Raw genomic sequence first — 6000 nt, forward strand, 5'->3', positions numbered from 1 at the left:
TTTTTTAAATATACATTTTATTGATTTATCAATCAGTGAAGAAATTTAAGCTGTATTATATGTATTACATGAACTCTCAAGTTATATTATTACTGTATATGGGGCAACTTTTAATGTGATTTCCTGCAGCTGAGACTCAAGGCTGTGTGTAAAAAGCATTTGGTCGAATAGAGTCTCTTAACCCTGTGATAGTGGGATCTGATGCACATTACTGACAGTGAGAAATGGCCTGTTTGAAATACAATACTGCACTTGAGGTGAGTGTGTGTGTGAGAGAGAGAGAGCACAGAAATAGAGGGGGAGAGAGAAATAGGAGAAAGGGAAGAGATGCACAGAGAATAGAGAGAGAGCAAAACAAGGGAGAGATGGAGAGTACAGAGAGAGCACAGAAAGAAGAAGAGATGCACAGAGAAAGAGTGGGGGGCAGAGATGAGAGATATAGGAGAGAGAAAGGAGACAGGAGAGAGATGCACAGACAGTGAAAGTGAGAAAACGTGAGACAGCTGGTTGTGCAAAGAGAGGTATTGTTTCCCAGAAGGTGAAACGGTTTCGTCAGTAAATGTGCTGTACCTCACTGTGCAATATGGTGGGATTGATCCTGAGCTTGTAAACAGATTGATCTTTGGGTTGTAACAAAACAGCCAAAGACCCTTATGTGAAAACGTGAAGCTGGAGTTGGGCTTTGACGAGCTGACGCACTCGTATGGATCTGATGGATTTTCCTTGGGGAGTATAGAGTGTCATTTGGTTGTCGTTAGAGGAGAGCGAGACGTGGTGACTCATGCTGAGATGTGCTCAGAGTTAATCCAGGGGTTAATTCCTACAACGGCTCCTCCTCAGTGCACTCACCCATCACTTTCGCTTCTCTTTTATGAGGAAGGCCTGCTCGCCGCCCTCTAATCTGAATTTGGAGAGCATGGTTTTTCAAGCTGTTTCTAGGAGAACGTCCTTCTCTTTAGCTTTTTTGTCAAGTACAGAGCTTTTACAGCACCCAAGCTTTCAAGTGAAAATCTGACATTGGCTGCAAGGTCAGTTTCTAAATTATAACACTTGAACATGATAAGCAGGCCCTTATAAAACACCAGTACTCGCACTTTAACATTAAGGTCAGCGGAGGTACAAAAGCCTCACTATGCTTCCGTAATGAACGTCTGAACAGGCTCCATTCATCTCCATGGAATTTGCTTATCTCTTGTCATTCGTAATGGAACGAAAGCATATGCATGTCGTTTTCATTTTTATAAGCCAAGGCCTGTAGGAACACTCCAGTGGAAGTCACTTCATCCCAGTGCATTCTTTTACGTTCCCGTCCTTACATGCTGTCATTCAGCATCAAAAGCAGATAACAGGAGAGAAAATGGACTGATGGCATGAGGCCAATGTCAACACCGACGCAGTGCAAAGCCAAAACACATGTATTAGATTGCTTGGGCTTTGAAACAAATATGAAAGTAAAGCCTCATCATCTGATGTGGTGAAATGTTTAGAAGTAGCACCAATGCATATGTAAGAGGTGTGTTTTTGTATCTCATTAAGACATTAGGTCAAATGTACGTATTACATTAGGTCAAATGTACGTATTACATTAGGTCAAATGTATGTATAACCTTACTTACTAAGGTTTAGACAGTTCTTGTCAAGTGGCATGGTTTGAATCTAATGAGTTGACATCATCCACAGGGGACAAAATAAGTTTGTACTACAAAATAAATGGGTGGAGATTACATAATAATGAATACAACACGGCCTGAACATTAGGATGTCAAATGGTTTGTAAATATGTCATGAAATGAAGGGTAGAGTTAATTTGTAGAACCAGGGTGTTATGGGGGTGGGTTGAAAGTAAACTGAGGTGCTGTCGTCCCACCACTTCACGCGATCACTCAGGTGTGTTGGAGCGGCGGGATGCCAGTGTTTTAGGATGCTCCCGCGTCTGTGTGTGTCCTTCTGGTTCTCTCCCTTTATTTAAAGCTGTCTTAGTCAGATCAGTCATTGGCCACACTCTGAAAATGTTCAAAGTTTCTGCTTTACATTCACCCAAACAGATCAAAACTAATTCCCTCCCTCTACGTCTTTCCGAGTAAACGACCGCCCACCTATTCGGCTGGACCTATTTGGCTAGATGGATGACTGTCGAGCTCCTCCTCTACGCCTCAGACCAGCTGCCCACACTCCAGCCACCACCAATTGACTTGAAGCCACCCACCCTACACTGAAGTTTTCATGGACTCCTAACTATTATTACTAATAGATTGACCAGAGGAGTGTAGGTCCCCTTTTTGTGAGTCTTGGTTCCTCCCTAGGTTTTCCTCAGCTCTTGGCTAGCTCACCTGGGGGATTTTTACATTTCATGTCAAACCTTTGTCTTTACCGATTTGTGTGAAGCTGCTTTTTGACAACATTAGTTGTAAAAAGCGCAATAAAGAAAAAAAATAATTTGAAGATCAGTTGGAAGATGAAGAAATACAATGTATGCATTCAGCCTGTGTTTTCATTGGATGGGCAGATGATTCCTCTGGGTGAGCACCCCAGCCCAACTATAGACACACCTCTGGGCCATGGCCTTTTTAATTGTTTAACCTTTGGGGATTGGGGTGTACATGCACACTTAAATTTAAAGGTAGACCCTAGAAGAACCAAATTAGGTTTCTTGAAGTTACCGGTAAAGGTTCTAAGACAAAGTGTGAGACTAAATATAAAGCATGAGTTCAAAGTAATTGCACAGTTAATAATATATAAAGTAAAAATTTACAGTTAATAAAGTAATAATTACAGTTTAATCACAGTACAGATAGTGTTTCCTAGCTCTTGTTTTACTAGCTTAATTCTGGCTCTCCTACAAAGGCAGAATACTTTCATACTGAATCTGCAACTAAACAAACACACCCACAAACACAGCCATGCCCTGAGGTGATGTAGAAGGCCTGTTGTATAGGCTGTGATGTTAGCGACAGGCCAGAAGGCTCACTTCCTCTGTCTCAGTGGTGGATGCAAAGTCCCTCAGGGAGAGTCCAGATGTGCCCCAGCAGCTGGCTGAGATAACCCTGCTCTGGCATCAAGCCGCAGGATTTCTGGATTTCAGAGCAATGAGCCTGCACTTGGGACAGAGCCAAAACTCTTCCCAGGAGAAGCATGAAGCCTGGGTGTGACCTATAGCTAGACAGCTGGCCCAAGGAATCATGGGAAAACAAGAGACTCTGTGTGCCTACAATTAGGGAGGGCCCCCCTTGTATGTATATGCTGGTATTTATCATTGATCAGTCACAATACCTACCAATCTCTTTCTCTACAGAGAAAGAATTTTACCTATTAACTAGGGCTTTTAATTATGGATATGGAAATGTAAAATAAAAGAATAAATCAACCAACCAAGACTAACAGCATGGATATATATTTATATTAATAATGTATATCGATTAAGAAATATAATCATAACAATAAAGTTGATATGTATGTATGAGAGGAAGACACGTGTAGTGAGCTATGCATGACAAACTAGCTAGAGGACACAGCCTTTTTAATGTTATTATAACATTTCAGCGCAGTTTTTATGATTTTTGAATTCAAATCTCTTAATTTGCTGTGTAAAAGTTTCAGAGTGCTTTATCCTTAGTTATGATTTTAATATATATTTCAGCATAAATACAGTGGAACCTCTACTAATGAACACCTATACTAACGAACATTTCAAGATATGAACCGGGCTTTTGAATATTTTTTGCCTCCACCAACGAACCACGACTCTAGAAACGAACCCGAACCTCCACCGAGCCAGCGGCTAGAAATGGCAACTGACCCCAATAGGTGAGTCTCTCAGCGCACCCAGACTTGAGTGAGCTTTTAAGATTAGCAAATTGTAGTTTTAACAATTTAGCATTAGTGTAAATAGCAGACATCAAAATTCGTGCTAAGTTAAGCCGTATCTACGCTTCGTCTCCCCACATTCACCCGCCTACTCCGTTATTCCACCCACCCCCCACCTCCCGTCATACAGCCAGTGCCTGTGTTACTCCTCCAGCCAGTCGTCACGTCTTCAAGGTAGCAATGTGTAACCACTTAACACTTTTTTATTTCTTTTTTATTACTGTTACCACTGTATTTCTTTTTTTATTTTTAGTAATGCTACTAATGTTTTTTTTTTTTACTAATTTGAGAGATTTGTAAACATATATTAGTGCAAAATGGGTGACTTTAACGCTGGATGGACTGGGCTGGTGGGCTGGAACGCATTAATTGCTTTTCCATTATTTTAAATGATCTTTTCCACTTACGAACCGGGTCACAGAACAGATCAAGTTCGTAGGTAGAGGTTCCACTGTACATAGTAATCTACCTTCTGAACTCAACAGTTTACATCGTTAAATAAAACCATCTCTAGATTCTGTACAAAGAATGAATTTTGGAAAGAAGTCAAATTTGGTAAAATGATTAATTAGGGTTAGAAAAACCCCATTAATTTTGGCAGTAATAATTCTAAAGTGCTCTTCTAACAATTTCACAATTCTTAGATCTTAAACATTCTTTTAATGGCACAGCCATTGAGGCAATTTTGCAAGACTTTAATTCTGAAGGTCCGTGAAAGTGTTTACTACGGTTCTTCCCCTCAGAGTGTTTAGAAGGAAATCGATCTCAAAGAATTTCAAGAAAGACTCTTCATTGTGCAATTTATTTGTCTGACCACAGAATGTCTAAACTATTGTCCAATTCTCTGTTCCTCCAGAACAAACACCAATAAAAAAGGGAAAAAAATGCAGAAGCAGAATCCAAAGTGCTAACATATGTGGTGATTTTTAAAACTGAGGAAAGTGAACAGCAGTGATGTCATTGCAGTCTTAACTAGAGTGTGTAAATAATCTCTTAGTGAGGCTGGATGTGAGTTGGATTGCTCCTTACAATTCTTACACAGCTGGTTCTCTTGACCATGGGCAAACAGCTCACTATGAACAGACACACTCCATATGTGCTAATAAAGAGTTTAGGCAGCATCCTATACCACATGGATCAGCATTTGTGGGCCTTGGAAAAACCCATAATGGTTTACTGACTATATATAGAATACAGTTGGGCTTTGTGGATGAAAATTTAACTTTAAACACATGCTATTCTTGATTCTAGTGAACCATGACTCATTTCCTGCCTACTAACTTCATTTTCTCTGATAGGAATGAGTCCAATGAGGAGGAAAACAAGCCAAGCATAACTGAAAGGTTATTGTTGTAATATTGTTGCTGTCAGGACAGTGTTTTTTCTTGTTTACACTACTGTGTTCCCAACATTTTCTGCAGACCCCCCCCCCCACCTTTTTTAGATAGATTTATAGATTTCTGAGCCGTCCCACCCCAGCACACGTCTTTGGCTTCCAACGTCTACTGGAATTTATTTTAAAAAATAAAATTCAGACAAAGCTGCAACTTGCAACTTTCTTTTTGAACAAAATGAAATAATATCTTAAATCACCTTTACCAATGATATGCATTATCCATCCCACTCTTGCAATACCCCCACAATAAATGCAAGGAATACTTTATTAAAACAAGACCAAAACAAAACAAACACGAGCAAGGGGGTTAACACACTAACCACATAAACGAAACAGGAACAGACAGGAAGACTTTGACAGACAGCCGTAAACCAGGGTAGAAATGAGAGACACAGTGACAGAGAAACACACATCTACACACACAAGAACCGACCAGGGAGCACTGAAACAAAGGGACTATATAAGGACAGGACAAACGAGGAATACCTGGAGACAATAATTGGACAGTGGCAGGACTAGGGCGGAGACAAGAACAACTACAAACAGAGCCATGGTGGGGAAAAACAGACACAGGACAGGGCCAGGGCGTGGCACTATGAGGAGTTTGGTGTGTTCTCCATGTATTTGCATGTGTTTCCTCTGGGTGCATAGGAGTGTCCTCATATGGTCTAAAAATGTGTTAGTAGGAGGATTGGGTGTGCGAAATGGCACACTGGTGTGAGCATGTCTGCAAATGAGTG

This window comes from Hoplias malabaricus, chromosome 10 (assembly GCF_029633855.1).
Source record: "Hoplias malabaricus isolate fHopMal1 chromosome 10, fHopMal1.hap1, whole genome shotgun sequence".
In the NCBI taxonomy this organism is placed as follows: domain Eukaryota; kingdom Metazoa; phylum Chordata; class Actinopteri; order Characiformes; family Erythrinidae; genus Hoplias; species Hoplias malabaricus.